This window comes from Coturnix japonica, chromosome 9 (genome assembly GCF_001577835.2).
Source record: "Coturnix japonica isolate 7356 chromosome 9, Coturnix japonica 2.1, whole genome shotgun sequence".
Taxonomy (NCBI): Eukaryota; Metazoa; Chordata; class Aves; order Galliformes; family Phasianidae; genus Coturnix; species Coturnix japonica.
In genome coordinates this window covers 19,804,516-19,829,797 of record NC_029524.1, presented here as the reverse complement: position 1 = coordinate 19,829,797, position 25,282 = coordinate 19,804,516, and the positions used below count along the sequence as shown (strand labels likewise).

Sequence of the window (25,282 nt, the reverse complement as noted above, 5' to 3'; positions counted from 1 at the left end):
AATGACAGATCCTGCCTTGGGCTCTCTCTGTAACAAAGGCACTGGAGTAAGTCACTGATTTAGCTGTGGTGCTCAGTGTTAGGTGCAGTACATGCTGTATTTCAGAGGTAAACTCCAGCCAGTGATGACTCATCCCCACTGCAGCAATAATTACAGCACAGTCAAAAAAGATGTAACAGAATTAATTCAAGAATGTTTAGCCTGAAGGCGCCTGACAGTGTTTAGAAAATGCGTGAAATCTCTTTTCTTTGGGTAACTTTTAGAAAGAAGCCTCTGTGTGGATTGACTAACCTGAGTGAAATGACTAAATGAAACCTCCCACAGCCAAGCCTGAGATCTCAGAGTACCCAAAAACGCCTCCCAAAACAGCCCAGGGGAAGGGGGCAAAACCAGGTGGGTTTTGCTGAGGGCAGTTAATTAAGCTGTGGTCCTGACTTGCACCTGGGTCCCACTGAGGAAGGGGAGCAGCTAATTGCTGTTCCCTCTCCTGGGGGTACCCAGGCAGCTCTGATTCTCATGGACGAATCTCTTTCCCTCAGATCATAAATGCGAGTGGCAGCCTGGGGTGGGCTCTGCCTGCAGCCCTGGTACAACTAAGTGTTTTATGAGCACGATAGTCTGATATCTACAAAAGCCCTAGCTCTCTGCTATGTGTTTTTCTGCTAGATACTTCCCATTTCCTGCATCAATTGGTTGATAACTGCCTTAGCTTTGCCTTTCAGTAAAAGGATCTTAATTACACAATAGATGGAGCACAAAGCCTTGTCTCGGCAGCCTCCTGACAATGGCAATTGGTGATATAATGCATTAAAGCCTTTGCTGGTATTGTTTACACATTTACGGCAGTGGTTGTGCTCTCCAGCGATAGAAAAAGCAGTAAATAAAAGCTGTTAGGATTGTTCTTTTCGTTATCATATGATTTAATAGCCTTTGGTGCCTTAACCATCCGTGCATAAAGCTGACCGCTATCACCTGTAATTAGCAGGAAGAACTACTCTTAATTCTCCTGACTCCGAGAACCCACCAGGCTCCTGTGCAGAAGTTGTGTTTGAGGTTAAATTTGAGGTGCTTTCCCCCAGACACCTTCCTGAAGTCAGGAGCAGGCAGAGAAAGAGGTGAAGCCTCCGTCAGTGCCCTGACAGACCGTAATTCTTTGTCACTGCAGCCCCATCCTTTTTATGGATGGATCTGCTTTATGGAGGAGATCTGAACACTCGAACTCGTTGATGTGACTTGGATTTAACGTTCGTAGCTTTCCATCCTCAATGAATCGGCCTGATAATAAAATGGTTTGGATGTCGATTTACTTATTTAACCCGTTTAACCACGCTCCCTGCTGCCTTATTCTTCCCTGCAGAATTGTATTCCCAGGGAACGATGCATATGTATAAGGGAAACCAGAAGGGAGGCTGAGATCCGCAGAGCTATGATGTGAAGTGCATTTTAGCTTTACCTTTCACACAATCAATCATGCCTTTAAGTGCAGAAATTGTTATAGACCAGGCAGGGACAGACAGCATCTCTAAATGCTCTCAGTTTGGCGGTGTATTATAAAAAGCAGTGTCTCACTAGTCGTCATAAGGAACGTGGAGACAGACTTTAAGGAGTTTATTTTAACAGTTATGCATTTAAATCGTTCCATTAGAGTGGACACGCTCTCCTCTCTGCTGATAACAATCAGTCTTAAGAGAGCAACGTGGGCTCTTCAGGGAATTATTTTTTGCCATTTCAGAGCTTAATCTGCTCCTCATTTTTAGGAAAACAATGATTTTATAGGAACGAAGCCGCCCAGTTTAACTTTTGTGGCCACTTATATATTTTCTGCTATTGCCATATGATGTTATCATCTGCTATTACAGATTTACTGAAGAAATGAATTAGCAGCAACCTGCTCTGGCCCTGAGGGCACCATGCAAATCCGAACTTGTTGATGCTGCCTTTCCTTGCTCTCTCCCAGCCGGCACCACCAGGCTGTGAGTGGCTCTTCTGAGCATAAGAGGGTATGCAAAGTGCTTCTGTAATGGTTTTTGTCCACGTGTGATAATAGTGGGCACTGAAATAGGAAAAGGCCAGGCCTTTTGTGTCTGAAGTATTTGGTCCTACATCCATTTTTTTGTGTTGTCCTGAAAATATTAACACATGAAACATGCCTCTACAGAAGTCTGAAGCAAGAATCGCTAAGAGAAGGGCAATATTTGCAGGGCTCTGAATCATAGAATCATAGAATAGCTTGGGTTGGAGGGGACTCGAAGGATTATCAAGTTCCAACCCCTCTGCCACAGGTGAACTAAGTCTTGATGCCAGAGATGGGCTGCATTCCCCATGTTTTCCATAGGATCCCAAATCTTCTGGATTGCTTATTAAAGAATAGCTGGAAAACATCTCCGAACCCTCTGAACTCATCATCACTGCCCCATCACTGTGTTTTTCATCGGGATTTAATCAAATTATTGGTGGTTAGGTGCCCAACAGGACACACATTGCTACATGCACAAACACTTAAAGATGTACTCAAACCTTCCCAGTCTCCCCTTCCCTGTCTGTTATCAGAGCTGTGTTTAAGTCATTGAAAACTCTCAGTGCATGTGAAGGAGTTTGTGCTGTATTAGCCAGTACACGTCTTAAGAAATAGCTGTCTGAGCTTGTTTGTGCCCCGCAGATGCATATTTCTGTGGAGCCAGAGGAAACAGCACCCAATTCTTAAGTCAATGGGACTCCAGCAATTTGGGGAATGCTAATTATGCCTCTGAGTGCTGTGCTCTAATTGCAGGTCCCTTCTCAAGCCTCATTTCCCTGTGCCTGGCAGCGTGAGCTTCCAGACCGGGATTTTGATGAGCTCTCTGCACTTCTTGCGTGAGACAGCTTGTCTTAAAACCAACCGAAGGTGAACCTGCAGGTTTACAGCGCTTCCCAGGAGGTTTGTTCCAGATTCTGAGGTCTTTTTTTGGAAAGCTGCTGTCTGTGGATGTGGAAAGCAGAGCAGCCTTTGCCACTGCAGTGTTCAGGGCTGATAGTCTCCTCTGCCCCTTCTGCCCATGGCTGGTTGGCTCTATTGGTGGCCTGTCTGTCCCACCCAGAGCGTCCCTTTGGCTTCTGGTGCTCTCCATTGGTGTTAAACACAGTGTGGGTCTTTCCTCTATTCATCTATGTAACCTATTAGTGTAGTTACTCTTTGAATTATCCTAATTTTCTCTTTAGAAAAGGAGCTATTTAGAAAATATATTTATTTTCAAGTGTCTCTACCTTTTGACTCATAGTTCTAATTACAAATAATGACTTGATGGGGCGTGTTAAAACGATCATCCCGCTGAGTGAATTTCAAGGCTCGGAAAATAAAGAGCTTTCTCATCACCTGCAGCAATTCCAGGGAAATAAAGTGCAGAACTGCATTAAATGATCGTTTTTATCACTGTAAGACACAAGGTGGTTTCCTCTGCACTCTCCCAACAATGTATTCATGTCAGATACTGTCAGCTTCGCTGCTTTCTCCGTGATTTAACATTGCCCAACCCCAGCCCAAAGTGTTGGATGGTTTTATTTTATCATTATCATTTTTTTTTAAACGAGAGCTCTCGTTTCAGATGAGATGCCAGGAAATGTGCTGACCTTTAAATAAGAAGGATTAAGGCAGGACAGCTGTGATAACTTTGGTTGGCTTGGCTAGATAAGCCGCAAAGTAAAACATGGTCTTGTCTGATGTAGCATCATAGAATCACCAAGGTTGGAAAAGAGGGTCAGGTTCTTCCACTGGGCACATTGCTGCTAAGTAAAGAAGCAAAGAAGAAACTGAGGAAGAGAGTAAAGAAGGCATATTCAAAGAGTTATGACTTTCTGTTGCCAACTCCCTTTGATTTTCGGACTAATTTGTTATGAGTTGCACTGAGATGGAGGGTATGCTTTAAATCAATCTGATGGTTTTGCCAAGATCTTTATTTAAAGCCTTACCCCTTAAATTATACAGCAGTTACCTGACAGAAAGATGATTGAGTTAATGAGGGGTTATTACAATATTCTTGATTTGAGGAATTAGAAAACAACACATCGCTCTGCCCCCGGGAGAGCTGGCTGTTCCATTAACCATTAATAGCAAAAAAATAGACACTGCGAGAGCTGCAAGTCAGCATGAATAACAGAAACCAGGGAGAGGTGGGCTCACATATATTGCTAAATATATTTAAAGCCTGGAAATGCTCATCTGAAAAAGTTCTGTGTCTGCTGCACACAGAGAAATGGAAACCAGCACTCTGCTCCTTTCTCTCCTCCCCGGCAATAGAAAGAAGTCATTACTGTGTAGATCATTTATCTCTCTGAACAGATGTTGTATTGTTTGTGGAAGATATTCCCACGTACCTTTCCCAGGTGGAGCTGGGGCACGTAGGGTAATCCGCAGGCACTCTGCTATCTGATGTTGTTTATCACTCCAATTATGGCCATCATTGAATGGAAGCTGCTCAGTGCTGATGTGAGGGCAGCTGCCTGCAGAGAGGTGGGAGTGTTGGGTGGGGGTCCACAACACTGGGGCAAAAGGCAGCTGTGGGAGGTGCTGGTCAGTGTTCCACCTTTGCTTCAGCAAGAGCATCCTCTGCCTGGTGCACAGGGAAGGCAGCTCCTTCCACTAGAGCTTCTGCCACACGTGCAGCTTTTAATCGGGAGACATGTAATTGCATTTAATGAACGCCGCTGTATTCAGTGATAGCATGGAAATTGTAAATTGCAGAGTCAAGTACAGGTTGAACCCGGAGCTATTGAGTGGTGCAGTCATTTTGCAGGTTATTTTTGGAGCCCAACTGGATTTACTGGGCTGTAAAGTCAATCAGGGCAGCAGTGTGGGTTAACAAGATGATCCTCAGCTGGGGCGCATCCATCCCCACCTGTGTGTGGTTGGGAGCAAAGGAGCTGATTGGAACTGATGGTAAGAGGGCCATGGTGCATTGTGATGAGTTGTGTTGAGGGCTTTAGAGTGCGGTGGTGGCTTAGCAGCCCGGAGTAGAGGATTAATCTTGGAGTGCTGGGATGGCTTGGAATGGTTGGAGGCTTCACCATGAGAAATGAGTTCATCTGAAGGTCTCAGGTCGGGCTCTGGGTTTCTGCTTTCAGCTCAGCCTCCCTGCTCAGGGTTGCATCCTTTGTATGTTGCTCTATGTGGGCAGGTTCTCCCTTCCTCACCCAATGCATTGACATGAAGCAGTGTACCTGCTACCTCTGTGTAGGCTGTGTATTGTGTGAGAGATTAAAGGTGAAAGCCCCTTTCAAATTCACATTTATAATGGATGTGCAATGAGGATGAACTGCACAAGTGCCCTGTAGCTCGGTTTGTTGAGCAAAGCTATCAGAAGTTCACCCTCAAGTCTTCTGCTGGGAGCATTGCTTTGGCAGGGATGAGGAGATGACTTCTGCAAACCTCCTTGCTAGCTATGATGCACTCCTATACATTTTCAGGCACGTTAAGTTCTTGGAGCTTTTGCTGTGTACACCTCAAAGATATATTTCAACAACTGCTGTAAATCTCTGGAACTGATCAATATTATTTTGAAATCCAGTGTCTTTGATGCATTGCTGTGTGATTGTGGGGTTCCTCACAATACTAATTTTCAGGTGCATCTAAGTTGGGCATTGCTCTTATTGAAGCCGATGAAAAATGGGCTGTTGCTTCTGGAGATATAGAAGCAGTCTCATGCAGACCACAGCAGGAGTTGTTTAAGATGCTTTTCAATGATAAGCATATGCAGAGCTGCTCAGGCAGTGCTGCAGAAGATGCCTGCTGTGTGGTAAAGAAGCCCTGACAATGTATCTAGTAAAGAAAGTGATAATAAAAACTCAACTAGGAGAATATTACAAGAATTTATAAGCCCAAGTATAGTTTTTAGATGTGTGTTAAAGCAATGGTTGTTATACATGTGCTGAATGAGACGTGTAGCATCATACAGCTTCAAACAGTGAAAAGAGAAAGTGTTAAACAGGGTGCTGCTCTTAAGAGATCTTTACTGTTCGTTAAATTATCTGATGCTCTCACATAATGTCTTAGGGTCGATGATAATCTGGGCTGCATTTGTGCTGCTGTTAGTTCCTTGGTACTGTATTTCCTGTGAACAAAACTCATATGTATGCTGCATCAAGCTCACTTTGTGTGCTGCTGCTCCTGCTGCCCGGGGGCTTGGACCAATCCAACAAGAGCAGCCTTTGCTAGCTCATTGATTTTTATTTTTTGGTGGGTTTTTTTGTTCTCATTTATCCAAGCCCATCTGTTTACTTGGTGTCCAGATGTAGGACCAGCACATGGTTGAAGTGTTGTCTGTAGTGTAGGTGCTGTGACCAGGTGTTAGCAATGTGTACGTGGTTCGGTGGTGGGGCACTGGCACACCCATGGGATGCTGGGGTCCCCATCCTTGGAGGTGCTCCAGAACCATGGGGATGTGGCACTGAGGGATGTGGACATGGCGGGGTTGGGGTTGGGGATCTCAGAGATCTTTTCCAGCCTCGCTTATTTGATGATTCTTAACACACAGGCAGTTGTTCCCACATCCCATTTGTTTTTTTGGGGGAAGCAAGGATGGTGCCTGCACCTGAGCCCAAGGGTTGGGGTCACAAAGGGCTGGGTAAGGGGAGACCTCCCTTGTCTGTGGGGCTTGTGTATCACATAAGGACCTAAGGAACTGACACCAAGCATTCCCCCATGATGCAGCATTGTCATGATCATAGAATGGGTTGGGCTGGAAGGAACCTTTAGGATCATGTGGTTCCAGACCCCTGTTATAGGTAGGGACACCTCCCTCTAGACCAGGCTGCTCACATCCAGCCTTGCAACTTGATTACCTTTATACCTGCTGAATAAGTCTCTCTGTAAATAGCTACTGTTCTTAATCATTGCAAAGTAGTGCATATCTCCGGTCACAATGTTGACTCCTGCATAGCTGCAAGGCAAAAAGTGGGACTGCCATTAACCTGCAGAAACAGGGAGCACTTGGTGCCTCCAGCCACAAAGCATTTAGTCCAGGTGATGAAACACCAGATGAAGTTGTGGCCTCCTGCCACTGTGTAAGTGCAAGTATTTACCTGCAGGATCCGTTCCATTAGAGCCTGTTGCCAGTGTGGATTTTATTAGGTTAGGGACCTTAAAGGGGAACCAGGTTGTATTATTTGTCTGGGAGAGCTGAGGACTTGTAGCATTACTTTCTTTTAAATGCACTACGCTGCCTCTTCCTCCTGAGCACTGGGTTTCATTTGACTTTCAGGGGAACCAGCCTGGGTTTCCTCGGTCTGCATAACTGCAAATTGGAGGAAGGTGCCCAAGTGCATGGTGCCCAGAATGTCCTTTGGAGGGGGGAAAGATGGATGCAGGAGAGGCAGCCGATCAAAGCTCTTTGGTTAAAACTACCTGTTAAGTGTTCATATGCCAATGATTTAACCACATGAAGGGGATGAGAAGGAGTTCCCCAGCCATTAACTTTGTAAGATGCTTTTCTGTTCCGGGCTGGTGTCACCATCACAAATACTGTTTCATATAACCAGTTTCATGCACTCAACATCAGTACCTGCAGGTTACCCACACAGCCCAGGAGTGGCAATTTGAGCCAGAGCTCTATCTGTTCCATCCCATTAATGGCACACTCAGTGTGTTCTTGTTGTCCTTCATTACTGATAGCTGTGGGGCAGCCCAGCTGCACCCCCTCTGCTCTGGGCTGAGCTCCTGGTTCTCCTGCTCCTCTTCCCCCACCCCAGCAGCTGGTGCCATCCCCTCCTCCTTGCAGAAAGGCACTTAAAATGCTCCCTGGAGAGGGCTGCCAGGTGAAGGATGAGCATTGCTACAAGCTCTGATCTCAATGCTGTGCTTTTATTACTGTGTTTTTAATTTATTTTTAGACAGAGCAGGTCTTGCTGAAGCAATGAGGCTGCCTGTGATGGCTGCGCTGCTCCTGCCACGCTGAGGCTCATCTGGAATAAAAAAGCAATTTGGGGCCCGGCTGCATATCTCAAGGGTCCCCTTTTGTGCACACTCATTACCCCAGCCCAGCAATTAAGAGTTTGGGCAGCGCTTTAATTGCATTTGCTTCTCTGTAAGCAGCAGTGTAGGAAAAGCTGAAAAGCCACAGCACTGATTAATTTTACAGCTTGATTAAAGGGTGAAAATGCAACATTTTGGCTTAATTGTGCTGCACGTGCACGTCCGTGTGTTTCTGTGGGCTTTGCAGTGGGAATTCAGTATAAACCCACAGTGTGGGGGGGTTCACTGCTTTGCACATTGCCTGTCCAGGTGAGATGGATGGCTGCAGTGCCCACAGCACCTGGTGCAGCACAGTCACACCCCAAGAGTGTGCACCAACCCTTTCTGCATGTTGGGATTACCCCATACTAATGGATGTGACCCCAAGGAAATAAGCTGCTGCTGCAGAAGTGTGACTCTTTGTTTTTCGTTAGATCTCCGTAAGCAGATCAAGCAATTGGCTTTGCCCTCAGCTTCTCTGACCTTGGCATTGTCTTGTTTGCCTGTTAAAATTTTGTTTGGGGTGTTGTTCCAAAATCAGCAGGGAAGGCAAGCAGTGCTCTCAGCACCTCCACGTGTGTGCTGTGTCCTGCTGACTTCTAGCTTAGAGGCCTGGTGGCCGTGGTGGCACCTCCCCAGGCAGCAGGATGGTGATATCACTGGTACCCAAGCCTGCATGCAGCTAATAGGCACCCAGCGCTCACAAATAGGGAATAGAGGTTTGCTTCGTCAGTGCTGCTGAGTGATGCTACTTAAAAAATGTGCATTAACATATTTGCTGACTTACTCGTTACAGCTGAATTGAGTGCGCTGATTACCTGAGCTTGCTGGCAATGAAATATGAATATGTATTTGAGTGAGCTGGGAGCAGATTGGCGTGACGGTAGGGCTTGAAGGAGTGTGCACTAACGGTGTTTCTTTTGTCTTCTGTGTCTTACAACATGATTATCATTTAGCAAAATAGAATTATCCCATTGATTGGATTTGCATCATCTGCAACCAGGTGGCCTTTTTTCTTGTTAAGCATCCTGATAAATACAAAATAGGTTGTGGTATACATTAGCATTAGACTGATCAGGACTTTATTGCCTTTAAATATTCAACACTCTGAGCTCAGGCGGAGCGTGATTTTGCTTGTGCAAAGCCTTTAATGATCTGCATTTAAACATCATATTTGTCCCTTACTGATTATTGTAGAGTGGCTCTTTATTGCTTACGTTGCTCTGTTTTGGTCACTGAACAGAGAAAGAAGAGCTGTGTTCTCAGAATGACGTGAAAGGGTTTAATGAAGAGATGTGCATCAATAGGAAGGATTTGTGCAGGAGCAATCAGTTGTTTGCATCGCATTGAAAATGAAGTTAACCTCAGATCCCTTTCATTTGCAAAGGGAGAGATCTAATGAGCTGATGTGGGCTTACCCTACTTCTTATAGATTGCAGGGCACAGTTGTGTCACACAGAAATCAGAATCTCTTCAGTACAAACTCATCAGAAATGGGTGTGACAAACCCAGGCACCTCTATGTGAGTTGCTGTGTGAACGTCTTCCCTCTTGCCTTACAACACTGTGTGAACATTGATGCAAATCCTACATACTTACATGCTTGTCATGTAAGGAAGGTCACCTTTTTTCAGTGGTCATTTTTAAATGACCAAAACGAGTTGTTCTAAGTCTATATTCAAAAAAGAAACCAAGTGGAGGAAAAAAGTTCTGATAAGCAGAGCCTTTACTGTGGGAAACATGAGAGTGTGGTGTTGTGTTGTTGGTCTCTTGGAAACTGGTTGGAGGGAGGCAGACAGATGATGAAATGTGATCGTTTTGGTGCCTTGACCCACACAGCATTGTGCACTGGGGGATGATCTGCAAACAAATCCAGGATTCCCAGTTGGGAGAAGGCATATGGAAAATGTAACACAATTTGTGTATTGAAATGAAGGCTTCATTAAGAGAGAATTTTTTTTCCATTAGTGCGATTACTGAGAAGGGCAGCACTACTGAAGGTTGACCCCGTGTTGGGTGAAGCTTTTCATGCTCTTCCTTTGTTCCGTTCCCTTTATCTGCTCCTGCTCAACAGCCCAGCAAACAGCAGTGGCTTGGGGCTGTACGTGAGAGCAGTTGATGCATGGTGTGAAAACAGCTTTGTGGCTGAGGGCACAGCGCAGCCCAAGGAGCTGCAGTGAATTTCCCAGCTCTGTGCCTGGCTGCGCTGGGGATTGCTGTCAGTGTTGGTGCAGCTGGGGGTCATGGTGTGTAAATCCTTAGTTTGAGTTCATTTGAACAAATGCTGGAGGGAACTGTAATGATTCCATGGGCTGTGGGGCTCTGCCAATTGCCCATCAAGTGATGGAAATAGCTCCTAAAGCACTCCCCTCCCTGCTCCCATATTCAGGTTAGCAGTCCCTATGATAGTGATTGCAGCTACCACAATAAGAGCAAATTTGTGTCCCACTGCTCTCTGTCCCCATGAGTGTGGCATTGCCTGTGCTTCCCAAGGCACATAGCTTAGAGGTACATAGAACCACAATGTCTTTCTTGTATGCTTTAACGATGTGAACCCGCAGGTGGTGTGAACAGTGGTCTGAAGACCACACATATCCAAACCTGATAGTTTAATGGGTTTTTTTGTCCTCTTTTTTTCTTAATGCTTTTTAAAGATATATATATTGAGAATGTTTTGTTACTTATACGTATTTGTAACATTATTTTATATGTGGACCAAGACAGTTCCTCTTTGCTCAGAGCAGCCCAGGAGGTTGGACATCTATGCCTAAGACCCTTTAGCTTCCCTGCCCAAAGTGGACCCTATTCAAGATGTGACTCTGTTTCACATTTACATGAACCTGGGCTCAGATCATGTAATCAGTGTAGATTTAAATGAAGGAGTTATCTTTTAATTAGAAGAGACTACATCATGTATGTCACATTTCTTGCCCAGTCCTGGCTGGGAGCAAACTTCTCTGCACTCAATGTTGGCCAAGCATTGATCCATGGGCTCTGCTATAGAGATGCTGGAAGACAGTACTGCAGGAGAGCAGCTCGTTATAGCCAGCTGATTAATTATCAGTGGAGCAGACCATTGATAATCCAATGGGACTCTGTTGGTGTTCCTTCCCCTCCCATCCACCAGCTGCCATAAGGGCTCACTGTGCAGAATGGCCATGTTGTGCACTGGGGCATCACCATCACACAGCTGCCATTCCACTGCCGTGCAGGTGAATGAGTGCTTAAAAAAAACAGGGCGGACATAGATCTCATGTAAACATCTACATTTTAATTCTCTTTTAATTTTCTCAGGCCTGTTATGTGTTTATCAAAGCATGTAACAGCTTTATGTTAACAGCACAGCAATGCATCATTAAGCGCTCACCAGCTGCTTCCGTCCTGGTTCCCATTACTGATGGCCCTCACCAGCTCCCATTGAGGGAAACAAATGCCTGCTTTTCTGTAATGACTTGCACCAGCCCTGCAAAACAAGGAGCAATAACAGGAGGGCCCTGCCTTGTTTCTGTGATGGATACAGCCTGGGAGCTTGTTAGGTGGGTGTGAGGAGGAGCATCTGAACAGCACATGAGAGGTGCTGGTTAATCCCAGGACAGGCCTGTGAGTGCAGTTCTGATGGCAAATTTATTGATGCCTTGCAAATCCCTGCTCCAAAGTAAATATTTAAAGTGATTTCCATGAGCTCTCCAAACTCATGTTTGTTTTGGTAGCTGTAAGAAAAGCGGAGTGGGAAATGGGAATGGAAAAGGGACGGCAGATAGGGAAGCTGTTGTACAGCAGTAACTCTGTATTGGTTCAGCTGGAGGCACATGTGCCAACTTTGCCTTTGGATCTCCCCACTGTCTCACCATAACCTGCTGGTGGCGTTATTCCCTGTGGGAGCCCTTGGTCCAGACATGGCGATGATTTGTATGCAATTTGGTATTGTTTGCTGTGGAGCAAACAGAGACCTGCAGAATTGAACAATGTTCTCTATAAAAGCATTTTGATTAAGCTTAAGCTTCCCAGAAAGCAGACATAGGATTAAACACAGCTGGATAGGGCAGAAGTCTGCACTGCAGGAAGCGACTGCACGAGCCCAAGTGTGCGTTCTACTACTTGCTCACAAACTTCAGTCACCTTTCCCTTAAACTTGCCACTGATTTAAAGAACTCCTGTTATTACCTGACAAGCTTCCTCATTCTCTGCATTTATTTTGATTTTGTAGAGCTTTCAGCCATGCCTTTATTGCTGCTGAGCAGTAAAGTATCTGTTATAGCCAGGGCCATAAATCTCCCCCTACCTGAGGGCTGCATCCTCCTGGCTGTAGATCACCACAGCTATTGCCAAAAAGTGCCATCATATCACACTGCAAATTAGGGGATGGGAAGACAGGGCTGTGCTGATGGTGCCTATTATGTGTGTCAGGGGTAATGCTCTGCTCCCCAAACTGAGAGTTATAAAAACCTCAGGAAGAAGATCACTGGAGAAGTGCACTGGAACAGGTTGCCCAAGGAGGCTGTGGATGCCCCATCCCTGCAGGCATTCAAGGCCAGGCTGGATGTGGCTCTGGGCAGCCTGGGCTGCTGGTTGGTGACCCTGCACACAGCAGGGGGTTGGGGCTGGATGAGCACTGTGGGCCTTTGCAACCCAGGCCATGCTGTGATTCTGTAAGATCAGAAATAGATGGTCAATATTGGCTCTTCCTCCTCATATGTGAAAAACGAGGCCAAAGCCAAAGGCACAAGGGACGGTGTAATTAGCAGTGGCTTCTAATGGGTCTGATTTTTAGACACCTTGTTGACATAGATGGAAATCAAAGCATGCTTTGAAAACTGTAGGGAAATGTGTTTCCTGCACCCAGGAAATGCAAAGGGAGCAGCAGCTGCGTGTCTGGCATCCCCAGCTCCCCTCCTTCCCCGTGTCCCAGCCCTCAGCGCCTGCTTTCCTCACTGCAACATTAGCAAAGTAAAGAAATATGAATAAATTAAATGCAGCATCAATTATTTACCGATCCGAAGCGTCTCTTCCTGCTTTCTCAGAGCCCTGCATCCCTCTCAGCACCTTTTACAGCGCAGCCCTATTTTATTTTTTAAATTATCTAACACTTGGTTCAATTTTTAATCCTCCCATTTAATAATTAATGACCTTTGGATTTAATTTTTTTTTTTTTTTCTCAGCAGCACCGCAGGCTTTGGAGAGAGACCTCAGACAGCCTCTGTTTTTATTCATATTTTCAGGCTTCTCTTTCCCACTGTTTACCTTCTTTGCCACCGCCATCCCCACCTATTCTGTTTTTGAGATCCTTTCAGTCCATGTTTCCCTGCTGCCCCCCTCAGCACGGCTCTCCCTCCTTTACTTGCTGGGGATTCCCACTTGCTGGCTGTGCTGCAGACACTTTGCAGCCGGAGTCTGGTCAGGATATTGGTATATTTTTGGCAGCAGATGGGCCTAGATTTCTGTGAAAGCCAAATTCTGTGGCTTTCTCCCTTCTCCTCTCGCTTCCTTCCTTTTCCTCCTTTCCTTCATTTGATTGGAGTGCATCTTAATCACTCTAAGTGGTAGAAACTTCCCCATACAGCATTTTCCCCACCTTTTCTTTATCGCTTTAAGACATTTCCCCATAGCTTTTCCCAGAAGGAATGCCATAAAGTTTCAGTGCAATGGCAAAGAGTAATGTAGGGCAAGTATGTTCTAATAGAGTGCTTTTCTCCCCAAGGATGCTCGCAGGTAGCAGGCTGTGCAAGGTGCCCATCTGTCAGGTTCTGCACGCTTTGGTGCACAGGGCACACAGGGACACCCCCCTGCGTCCCCACCTTCCCAGCCTGGAGGAACACATCCCAACATCTGTGTCCAGAGCTCTCAAAGCTTCCTTTTGGCTCCATCAGGAAAGTGGGTTTTAGTACTCAGAGCAGCCTCACCCACTGCTGACAAGAAATGTTTCTGCTTCTCAAAGCTTTGCTAAGGAAGAAACGGAGTGCAGCACACAGGGTGGGGATGGGTTGATGGTTGCAACCTTAGAGGTCTTCTCCAACTGTGATTCTGTGGCCTGGAGGAGGTCCCTCCCATCCCCGCCAGTTCTGCCACACATCTGCAGGACGTGACCCAGGGGACCCTTGCAACCCCTGCTGTGGGCTGGGAGAGATGCTGAGCACAGAAGCTCAGGTGTTTGAAATATCTGTCTGATGAGCACCTGCACACCTCAGCCATGGGAGAAGGGGGTCAATCACAGAATGGCCAGGGTTGAAATAGGCCACAATGACCATCTGGTTTCAACCCCCATGCTGTGGCAGGGTTGCCAACCAGCAGACCAGGCTGCCCAGAGCCACATCCAGCCTGGCCTTGAATGCCTGCAGGGATAGGAGGGTACTTTATTCATAAATTCAAACTGCAGCAGTTTACATACCAGGTAGCATGTAATTGCTCTTTAATGCTTTTACATCCCAGCGCTGTTGCAGAGGTTGAAGAATTACTAGGATCCCTTTTGATGAAGGAAGCATTAGCTGGCAATGCTTGGCGTTAATTCTGGCTGGCTGATGTTGATGGCTCGATGCAAACTCCGCTTCAGCTGGCAAAGGAGATGTTGCTTTGGGCTCTGAAACACAAAGATGTGAAAATGAAGTGACACATACATTTTGAAAACAGCTGGAGAGTAGCTGGGGGAAATAAAGTGTGGCTTTGTAAGGGAAGGCTCCCCAGGCCTGGAAATGCTTAACCCCACACATTTGTATTTGGTGTCTGCAAATGCTCCCAGCACTTCCCCTGCTATCGGGCAGGTGAGCTTGCTAGCACAGTGTTACATGCCATGTGGATGGTGCCTTATTACTGCTTCAGCAGGAAGTGTGACTCTAAAGGCATGGTGCAGGCAGCAGCAAGGCTCTGAGCAGCCCCAAAGCACGGGGAGTTCAACCTGAGTGCCCACAGAATGTTCTCATCCTGCACATCCCTGCAGGCGGCCAGGCAGTGCAGAAACACATCACAGAAGGATTTCGATCCTTGTTTGTCACACCACGATGGGCTGATGGGCTTGGGGCACCCAGCAGTGCTGCCGCCACCCCATTGGAGGAAGCAGTGCTGTCCCACCCAGCTGTATTTCTGATAAGAGGTTTAAAGTCAAGGTTCTGATTTATGGGGCCCAAGTGTGAAAAGCTTTCCAAAGTGTTTGATGCTTGAAGAATAACAGTGATCTCTTGGGCTGTGGCCTGAAGGAAGGCAGTTTGCAGAGGGGTTGAGGAACACTACCCATCTGTTAGAGGGTAACAGCGATGGGGAGCTGGGGCTGCACGAGGTCGATCTCTGCCTCTTTTGGGCTGTGCCAGCGCTGCCATTTCAGCGGCGGTGCTATCAGTTTGTGCCAGGTCAACTTAGCAAAGCCCTTGGATTAAAGAAAATTTGCTCCAGCGGTCAGCCCCTGAGCCATGGCGTGAGGCCTTGGCTGCATTTGGTTTCTGTTTCCCGCAGGGGCTGCGATCACTGGGGATGGATGTTGGCACCCAGGTGGGTGTGAGCAGCCCCCAGTGCCCCTGGCAGGCGGCTCCTCACCCCCAGGATGTGGGCATCAGCCACCAGCACAGCACTTCCCAGCACACTCACAGGGTCGCTTGCTCATCTTTGGCTTTCTTTTCTGCTTTCCCCAGTTTCATACAAGCTCTTGATTATGCTGGTGGTTAATAGCAGCTTCAAATGCAAATCCAGTGTTGCAAAAAGAAGCAGCACTTCTGCACCTGCCTTGGCTGAGCGCAGGTGGGATTGAGGGGAGGGCTGGAACCATAGCACCAGCCATTGTAGGTCAATGGTGCTGCTCAATCAGAGCAGGATCCCCCCCCCAGGAGCACAGCCCGTACATGTAGCTCAGCATGGCTTTGTCACTTTGGGTTACACAGCAAAGTGTTGTGTGATTCATAGCATTTGTGGTTTGAACTTCTGGTGTGTTGTGAGCTGTTCATTAGTTACCTCCCCCACTGACTGTTCCCAGCCAAATGGATGGAATGTCAGCAGTGGGAGAAGCAGGGTTCCCAAAATGCATGCACTGCCCTTGCTCCTCCTGCATCCCTCTTCTGTCTCCCAGTGGAAGTGAGGAAGCAGCTCTTGGCCACCTGGGTTGAGAATTTCCTCTGGTCCTGGAACGCTGGCCTAGATGTGGGATGTGGGCAGGGGGCATGGCGGGGTGGGTTGGGTTGAGATCGTAAGGGTCTCTTCCAACCTCAGGGATTCTGAAATCCCACTGAAATCTGAGAAATATTTGTCCCAGAGTTGTGAGTTACAGGGTTGGGTGCTGCTGGAGCCTGCTTCCAACCAATGGTTTCCAACAATGACAACTGGAAAAGACCTCTGAGATCCCCCACCCAAATATGCCCACCTCACCATGCCCACTGCCCACATCCCTCAGTGCCAGTCCCCACAGCTCTGAATACCTCCAGGATTGGTGACCCCATCACTTCCTGGGCAGCTGTGCCACTGCATGACTGCTCTTTGGAGAAGAACTGTTTCCTAATACCCAACCTGACCCTCCCTGGTGCAATGTGAGGCCATCACCTCTCATCCTACTGCTGTTACCTGGGATGCTCAGACTCCCCAGAACAAGTTAACTTCTGTGATGTGTTTTTTCCTCCTCTCGACTTCTGAAATGAGCTGAATTAGAAACCTCCATCCCATTCATTCACGATAATGAATTATTAACTTCAGAACCAACTTTAGGTCAGCGGACTGAATAGTTGAGGTTCCCACTGCATTTATTTATGAAACCGGGTGCGGTTTGTATGTAAAATCTGTACAGAAAGGAACGTGTTTGGAACGCGGTGGGTTATGTCTGCTCCCAGCCCTGATTGCAGGCACAAGGGCCAGGCTGAGCCCCAGCCCTGGCTCCTCTAGGAGCCACTTCCAGCATAGAGCATAATGTAGGGGCTCGTGAAAGCAACGAGGCTGGGCTGTGATATTATTGGCAGGAGCTTCCTGCTGCTGAAATGTCATTTAGCTCTTTGGAGAGCAGGGTGGGCAATGTGGCTCTGCCAGCCAGGAGCTGTGGGAAGGGCTGCTTGTTGGATCCGACTTGACATTAATAAGGGAGAGCCAAGCCAGGGCAGGGAGGATCTAGGGGGTGGTTCAATGCCTTCCCAAAGTACAGTGGGCCCCATAGAACAGATGTGAGTCCAGGCACACACTGTGGGGACAGCTCCTGGTGTTGGCAGCAGCTGTGTCCCCACTGCGGTAGCGCAGCACTGAGCCAAGCCAGCCCTGCTGCTGGTGGCTTGGAGTGGTTTGCCATCATCTTTGCTTCAAGAGGAGAACAAGCTGTTTGACAGAACTCCCAGCGCCGTTACCTTGTTCTTCTTTTATTATCCTGGAAGCCTACCCCGCTTTCCATCACCAGACCGGCTTGCAGGCTCAGGAAATGCTGCCAAAAAGTGAAATCCAAACATGTTTTGCAGTGCTTTAGATAGAACCAGCCAGCACTAGCCCAGTTAAAGTGGTATTTCCCACAAGGAAGGATGTGCATCAGGACGGAGACGGCTTTTTATTTGGTAAATCAGCTGAATGCTAATTAACACACCGGTGATTGTGTTATTTTTAAAGAAGGGAGTCGCGTCGGAGAGAAGATAAAAGTACAAAAAAAAAAAAAAAAAAGAAAGAGATAAAAAGTCGTGCCATATTAATGATTCAGAACGTATGCCGGAGCTGGCAGAACAGAAAGTATGATGAATAATTCAAACGAGACAGGATTTTCCTCGCAAGGTCGGAGAACGTAAAAGGGACGGCTTTGGAGAGCTCAGCACTGCCTGGGGACACCTCCGTCCATCGCGGGCTGGAGCAGAAGAGAACGTGTTGGTGGCACCGGGCATCCCTCAGCTGCAGGGCTGAGCCCGGACCTTTGGTGCTGGATGGATTAAGGGCTGCTCTGGAGCCCGGGTCCTTGCAGGGCACGCAGGCAGAGATGCCGTAGGCGGCGGTGAGCGACTGGGCTTTCTCACAAAATGGCTTGAAAGAGGAGGGCAGCTCTGGAAGATGAACGTGAGTACGGTGCGCATCCGATGCTTTGAGCGGCTCGTTCCCTTTCTGTGCAGAAATGTGGCTTGGGAGGCAGATCACGCGAATGGTGTGAATGCCTGAGGGTGCAGGTAGAAAATCCCTGCCTGGTGTGAAGACCCTGCACAGTGCTCAGCTCCCCAGGTCCCGGTCCTGACCCAGCTCAGAGCTCAGCACAGCCCCTGTGCCTTCAGCAGCGTGCAGGGCTGGAGCCAGGCTCAGGAGCTGGGGCTTTTTGTAGCAGATGTGATTCAGCAGCCTGCAAGGTCTGTGGGTACATCCTGCAGTGATGTTGAGTGTGTTTCAGGCAAAGCCACAGGAGCCTCCACAGAGACCCTGCTGCACCCTCAGACAATATTTTGAACCTCATTTTGTTTCTTGATAAGTATGACTTGGACTTGACCCGTGTGTCTGGCAGCGGAGATTGCGCAAAGCAATCCAGGATGGCTCTAAAGTGGCGGTCATTTGTGAGTGCAAGGGAGAGCCTTTGGGCTTCTGACTGCCTCACAGAGAGAGAGGTCTCATTGCAGTAGGCTCTGCTTTTTGCCTGCAGTCCCTGTGTGTGAGGAGGAGCAGATACTGTATTGCTGTGATGGCAGGTGCTGGGCTGTGTGGCTGCGACCCGTAGCCCTGAACCAGTGCAGAGATAAGTGTGGCATGCACCGTGTCTTGCAAAACTGTGCTGTGTCATGCATGCATGGTACATCAGTGGAAGCAGGGAGAGGGGTGGCAGAACAGAGGCTTCATGGTAAGGGTTAGGGCAATGAGTGCTGCCTGACAGAAGGGGATCCCACTCCAGCTCTGGGGTGCTGGGTGGGTGGTACCCCAAACTGCATCTTCTCCCATGGAGTGTGACACATGCAACCGCCTTGAGCTCTCTGTAAAAGCCTTTGGGACAAAGCAGCCTATTTTTAAGCACCACATCCTTTTAGAGACATGCCCAATTTTATCTGGCAGTGTGGTGGGAAGCGGAGATTTGTGCTCACCAAAGCTGTTCCCTGTGCCACCCAGCTGACACCTCATGCCTTACTTATGTTCTCGTGACTTAGGGCTCCTTGCTGTTAACTGGGAGGGCTGTGCAGTCTGCTGAGGCTTTAGGATGAGTTTCCTGAGGCGTGCAGCCCTCTTGCTGAGGGAGGATGGCTGCTCCCACTGTGCCTGCTTGGAGTGGGGGATTCAGGTTTTTCCCCAGGGTGAAAATCATCTGGGAATACTGAAATGGAACAGCGACAAAAGGAGCAGCAGCGGCACTTGGGGTGTATTTTGTGTAGCATCTTATATACTGAATGGGGGAGGGGCTCCGTTCTGGGGGCAGAATGAGAGCAGAGTGAGAGTGGAACAGCACAAACCCGCAAAGCGTTTTCCCCTCTGCCCTCCTTTCCCTCAGCAGATGTGCTCTAAATCTCCTCCATCCCTCTTCCTCCTGTAATTAATAACAGCCCCAGCAAGGCTGAGCCACTGCCGCCACTAATTGGAGCACAGCACGGGCAGTGCCAGGCCAGTAAGAGGATTATTGGCTTTCTGTGCCACTGGTTCCAGTGTCAGTGGGAACCCCCTGGGTCAGCAGCAGGGCAGAGCACAGCAGCCCGTCCCCTCCTGCCCCCTCCTCACCTTCTGCTCCTTTGGTGCCTTCCCCATTGTATCTAGTCTGGGTGGGTCATGGAAGTCAGCTTCAGGTTTTTTGCTGTGATACAGGATCAGGCTTAGTAGCACTGCAGGATGAATGCAAATGTTGACATCAGGCTTTCTTGCAGCATGTTCAAAAATACCCAGCCCGCCTACCTCGCACCTTCAGGATAGCTGAAGTTTGTGCCTTGCAGGACTTGTGCAAAACAAATAGCAGGAGCTCTTGGGAGCTGAGCTCAATCTATTGCTTCTTCTGTCGTGGAGCTCCTGTGCTGGGCACCCTGATCTGTAAGGCATTTTGTAGGCACAGCTGGTGTGTTCAGATGTTGTCTTGGAGCACCTGCAGGAGCAGAATCACAGAACCATTAAGGTTGGAAAAGACCTTTGAGATCCCCATCCCAACACCACGATGCTCACTGCCCACATCCCTCAGTGCCACATCCCCATGGCTGTGAACACCTCCAGGCACACAGTGACCCCAGCACTCCCTGAGCAGCTGTGCCACTGCACTACCCCTCTTTTGGGAAAGAAATTCATCCTAATATCCCACCTGAACCTCTCCTGGTGCTACAAGAGGCCATTACCTCTTGTCTTGCATTGGGTACAGTGTGATCCAGATGGCAGCAGCAGAGATTGAGACTTGGAGCTCTCATCCAAGCAGCCCAGGCTGGAGGATCCCATCCCAGCAGGGTCAGCTCCCCCCACGCACTGGGGCAGCCCAGAGGCCTGGGATTGCTCTGTGCCCAGCAGCAGCTCGCTGTTCCCCATCACAACGCAGCAATGTCAGTCTGTCCTGCTGCACTGTGCTGAGGGTGCAGCCTCTGCTTCGTGCACACAGCTCTGCCTAAGTGGGTTATGGTTGGAGATTAGCTGGAAATACCTCTGCTTAAATAGCGCACGGATTAGAAATAGACCTTTTCATTACAGGAATAGGTCATGGCAATTTGCTTTCTATTTTTTGCCATCCTTCCCCAGCACTGAGTTCAGCATACATTTGACCCACTGCTCAGCTCACATCGGAGCTGTCGGCTGCAGATCTTTCAAATTCTCAATTAATTAAGAAAACATTTTTCTGCATCCTCTTGGCCACGGGCAGGGATCTGCCCAGCAGGAGCCCAGTGTGGCCACCCCAACCCCTGAGCTGCTTCCATCACACACGGGGCCAGGGTGAGGGTGTAGGACAGACCCGTTCCCATTAACGAAGCGCTGCAGTAATTGTTGACTTGCTCTGTCACTTTGATTTCCAGCACACGGATATTAAATAACACTCCTTAAGGAGAGGAAAATAAATTTACGAGCCTACAGAGAAAAGCATAAATTCATCAGATGCGTTTGGTAAAAACAATTACAAATAATTTAACTCGACACCGATAGCATTAAATGAGATTATGGAAAGCTGAAATACTGCACTCACCACTTAATAACATAATTGCATTGGATCCCCTTGAGTTTCCCTTTCTTGGGGTGGCTGCAGTGTACCCCTGCTGCCCGCATCCCTGTCCAAGGACATTGGGGCTGCAATGGGCACAGTCACTCCATGTTTCTCCTTCACCAGCCACAGCAGGGCTGGGATGTAGCAGGCATTTCCAAGTAATACAACTCATTAAACTACAGCAATCAATTGTAAATGGGCGGTAAGTGCCACTGCAGGATCAGACCTTGGCAGCTCCCGTACCTGTGTGATGGAGAGGCAGCTCAAGCCATGTTGGGCATGGCATGGGCTTCTATGGGATGGCATGGCACAGGGTGCCATGGCACGGCCCCTGCAGAAGCACCAGGCTCTGTTGGTGCTGGAAAAACTCCATAACAGGCCTGTTTGTAGGAACTAAGCTCTGTTCAGAGCACCCATCCCAGCACTGCAAGGCAATCAGCTAAAATGAGCAGTGACTGATGTAACCAAAGCAAGACAAAGCACATACAGTTGCTTTCAGGCTAATATGTAGATTTATGCAGAAAACAAATATAAAGAGCTGCATCTGTTGCGAGCAAAGTATAATTCATCATCAGGGAAGAGGTTTTGTTTCCTCACAGCGACAAGTGCTGTAGTTATGTATTCTGTTTTCCTTGGGTTTGTGTGCAGTTGTGCTGGGGATTTTTTGGTTGGTTTTGGGGCTTGGTTGTTGTTGGTCTTTTTGGTGTTGTGTGGGTTTTTTTGGTGCAGTTACATTTCTGACTTGGATACAGATTAGGAACTTTTCAGCAAGGGCTGAAGAGATTCTAACATGGCACATGGGCAGCCCTTGGCTCTGGGGCACGTCCCAAGGACCACAGCAGGGTGAGCAGCCTTGGGAGGTGGCACACAGAGCTCAGCCCCTGCAGCCCCCAGGGAGGCTTGGGGCTGGTATCTGCCATTGAGCATCTGCCCTGTAGGTTTGGGAGAGCAGTTTGGGGGCTTTGGGCACAGCCCTGCTGCTGCTCCATGGCACGTTCCTGCAAACGGCTGCGTTAAGCACATCATAAATCATTAGGGAAAAGCAAAGCAGCAGCCTGTACTCCTGTGAACCTGAACTGCATCTCAATGCTGAGCAGATCGTAAAGATGCAGAGGCAAAGGAATAGCAGGAGATAATTGCCCTTGGTTGGGAGGTGGGAAGCAGCGGCAGTGGTGGATTTGATGGTGCTTGGGCAGAGTGGTGCAGCTGGAGCCGTGCGTTGGAAGGCACCTGCAGGACCATCCCTGGCCAGAAGGACTCCTCCGAAGAAATTGCTGAGTGTTGGTTTGTACCCCAGATGTCGTCTACTTGATCTTGGGCTGCAGGGATGCACCAGGGCACTGCTCTCTCTGTTTTCCTTGGTGCCTTCAGCTCCCAATGATGGTCTCTGTGTACTCAGTGCTGTGCCTTCCCACTACTGGAAAGACACTGAGGTCTTGGAGTGTGTCTGGAGAAGGGTGACTGATCTGTGAGGGGTCTGGAGCACAATGCTATGGGGAGAGGCTGAGGGAGTGGGATGGGTCAGTCTGAGGAAGAGGAGGCTCAGGGGACACTCAGGTTGGATACTGAGAAGCATTCCTTCTCCAAAAGGCAGCGGCACAGTTGCCCAGGGAGTGGTGGGGTCACCATCCCTGGAGGTGACGTGGAGATGTGGCACTTGGGGACGTGGTTGGTGGGCTGGGTTTGGGGATCTGGGAGGTCTTTCCCAACCTTAATGCTTCTATGGGGCTGTGATTCTGTGCCCTGCACAGCACCCATAGGGCAGTGGAGGCAGCAGCTTCAGCTCACTGACATGTAATTACAGGGCTGGTTCCTCCCATCCTCCCACCCTCTGCTCTCCCATGCACTCAGAGAAGTGGGGCAGGAGGGTTTTCATTACAGAACTGTTCTTTGGCTCTATGTTACCTCCTCTGTGCATGCAGGAATTCCTTGGGTAATAGGTTTAGAGCGACTACAAAAACATGAAGATGCGGTGGTGCTGCGCTGGCGTCGTGCATGTGAACTATTTCAGCTATTTCCTTGCTCACATTCCTTACCAAATGTGCCTGTGAAACCAGTTTATAAATGGCTTTTTCTTTTTTTTTTTTCCACGTGGCCTTGGAGATTACACTGAATTCCAGAGGCCTGTACAGAGATAAGGGGATCCCTGCTGACCTCGCACTGTGTTTACCCAACGTGTTTGCTGGCCCTCCTGGAGCCAGGAGAGAAAACAGGGGAATGGGAACTCACAGCCCCACTGGTTTCATCCAACCCCAGCGATGTGTCCTTGCTGGGAAGTGTGTGACAGTGGCACATCTCTGCCTTCATTGTAGAGGAGGAGGGAGTATTGGTTCCCTGTGGTACCCAGCATCTCCCTGGGGGGGTAGGGGGGGAGGGAGGAGCACATCCCCCACTGCTGGGCTGCTGACAGCTTCATTGCAGCCCATTTACTCCTTGAAGAGTGGTTTCTGGTAATTGCCTTTAATGCACCTTTGTTAAAGCGAATAGGCGGTGTTTGCTTTCTACTTATTTCAGTGTAATTTCACTTTAACTGTACTTGGGTGGTAATCCCCAGTTTGCCAAAGCAGTGATAAAACCTCTGCTGTGTGTCTCAGCACATTTCCCACTGTTTGGGAATAAAATCAGCCATTCTGACTGCTGGTTTGGCCTCCTGAAAGGCAGCTCCCAGGAGGTTCCAGCAGGTTGCCATTCTGCCCTATTGAAATGGGCAGGAAACACCTTCAATTGAAGGGGATTTGTTCCTTCCTTGTTTCCTCCGTAATCCACCAGGAGTGGGGAGGTGCGGTGGGTGCTTCTCAAAGCGGAGGTGTTTTTTCCTCCCTTCCCTTCCATTATCTGCCCAGAGCAGGGGCTTGGAGTTCCATCATCTTTATGATCCCCTCCAGTCTGAGCCATTCTATGAATACTGCCCAGATGGGAGAATGGGAATTTGTCACCAAGTTTGGCGTGAGATGCTTAAAAAGGAGTCCAAAGCAGGAGAAGCCCTCTGCCTCTCCTCTGCCTGCAGCAGAGCTACAGTGGGACTGCAGTGTGCAGGGCGTGATTTCCTCCTCTTCCTTCACACCCCAACCCCCCCCCCCCAAGTCCCTGCTCTAAATTAAGCAAAGGATTAATGTGCTAAATTTAAATACTGAAGCCTGCCAGTGCAAATGGAGTTTGCTGAGTCTCCCCAACGCAGCCCCAAAAGGCCAAGCAGTGCCTCCTGTGCTGGCCGGGCTGCGGGGGATTCATCAAGCAAACAGCACTAATAGGAAACAGCGACAAGATGTGGAGTGTGCGTTGCTCCTATATATAGTTTGGCCTTAAAACACAAATTCCTGAGTTCCTGTTTGCTTTCGTGATAGGGGAAGGTGTCTGTCACCATGGTATCTGCGTGCGCCTCTCAGCAAAGAATCACTGTCAAAAAGCTCCTCAAAAAGGCAGTGATTTTCCCTTAGAAATGCAAAGCTGTGGGGATGGCACAGTGCTGCCCCTGCCCTGCTGGGCAATACGTGGCAGAGAACTTGGGAGTCAGGAGGGCAATGGATAAAAAAGGGTTCCTGAATGAAATCTGGGGCAGGGGTCGTGTGGGACACAAACTGACTTCTGGCTGTGAGATGGGGAACCCAGCTGGTGGGCTGTGCAGGATGGGGTCCCTGGTGGGTGACAACCACTGTGCAGCCATGACATGTGGATGCCCCATCCCTGCAGGCATTCAAGGCCAGGCTGGATGTGGCTCTGGGCAGCCTGGGCTGCTGGTTGGTGACCCTGCACACAGCAGGGGGTTGGAACTGGATGAGCACTGTGGGCCTTTTCCAGGCCATTCCATGATTCCATCGTTCTGTGACATCCTGCAGCAGTGGCAGGACGCTCCTGCAGGGAAGAGGAAGCGGGGCTCCTCTTTAGTGGCTTTTTTTTATTATTACTTAAAGGAAATCCAAACGTGCTATTGTTCAGAGGAAACGTGCATTGCTGCTGCCTCACGGGGCAGATTAGCACCATTTCCCCAGCAAAGCCCCAGCTTCATAATAGCAGCAGTCAGCTCAGCCTGGGACTCAGCAGCTTCATTGGAAAAGGCTCCTGGAAGCCTCTGTTTTGTCAGGTAAAGGCTCTTTGTTTCCTTGGACCAGTGGTGCATTCCCAGTAGGCTCCAGGATGCAACAAGCAGGTGCTGGGGAGGCTGAGTCCATGCATTTGGCAGCAAAGTTCTATGTACATAGGCCTCCAAAAGTGGGAGAAACCCAAAGTTTTCCAAAAAATGCC

At 48.6% G+C, this 25,282-nt stretch overlaps 1 protein-coding gene and 1 long non-coding RNA gene across 6 annotated transcripts in view; one reads left to right on the top strand and one right to left on the bottom strand.

The window, feature by feature from the left end:
* LOC107318414 (schwannomin-interacting protein 1) overlaps positions 1-25,282 on the top strand; it is a 102,388-nt gene that overhangs the window by 49,868 nt on the left and 27,238 nt on the right. The window lies entirely within an intron of this gene.
* LOC107318415 lies at positions 17,454-24,082 on the bottom strand. The gene is made up of 2 exons (XR_001557345.1): positions 20,193-24,082; positions 17,454-19,948 (listed from the first exon to the last, which is right to left on the bottom strand). It is a non-coding gene; the product is annotated as an uncharacterized LOC107318415 (long non-coding RNA).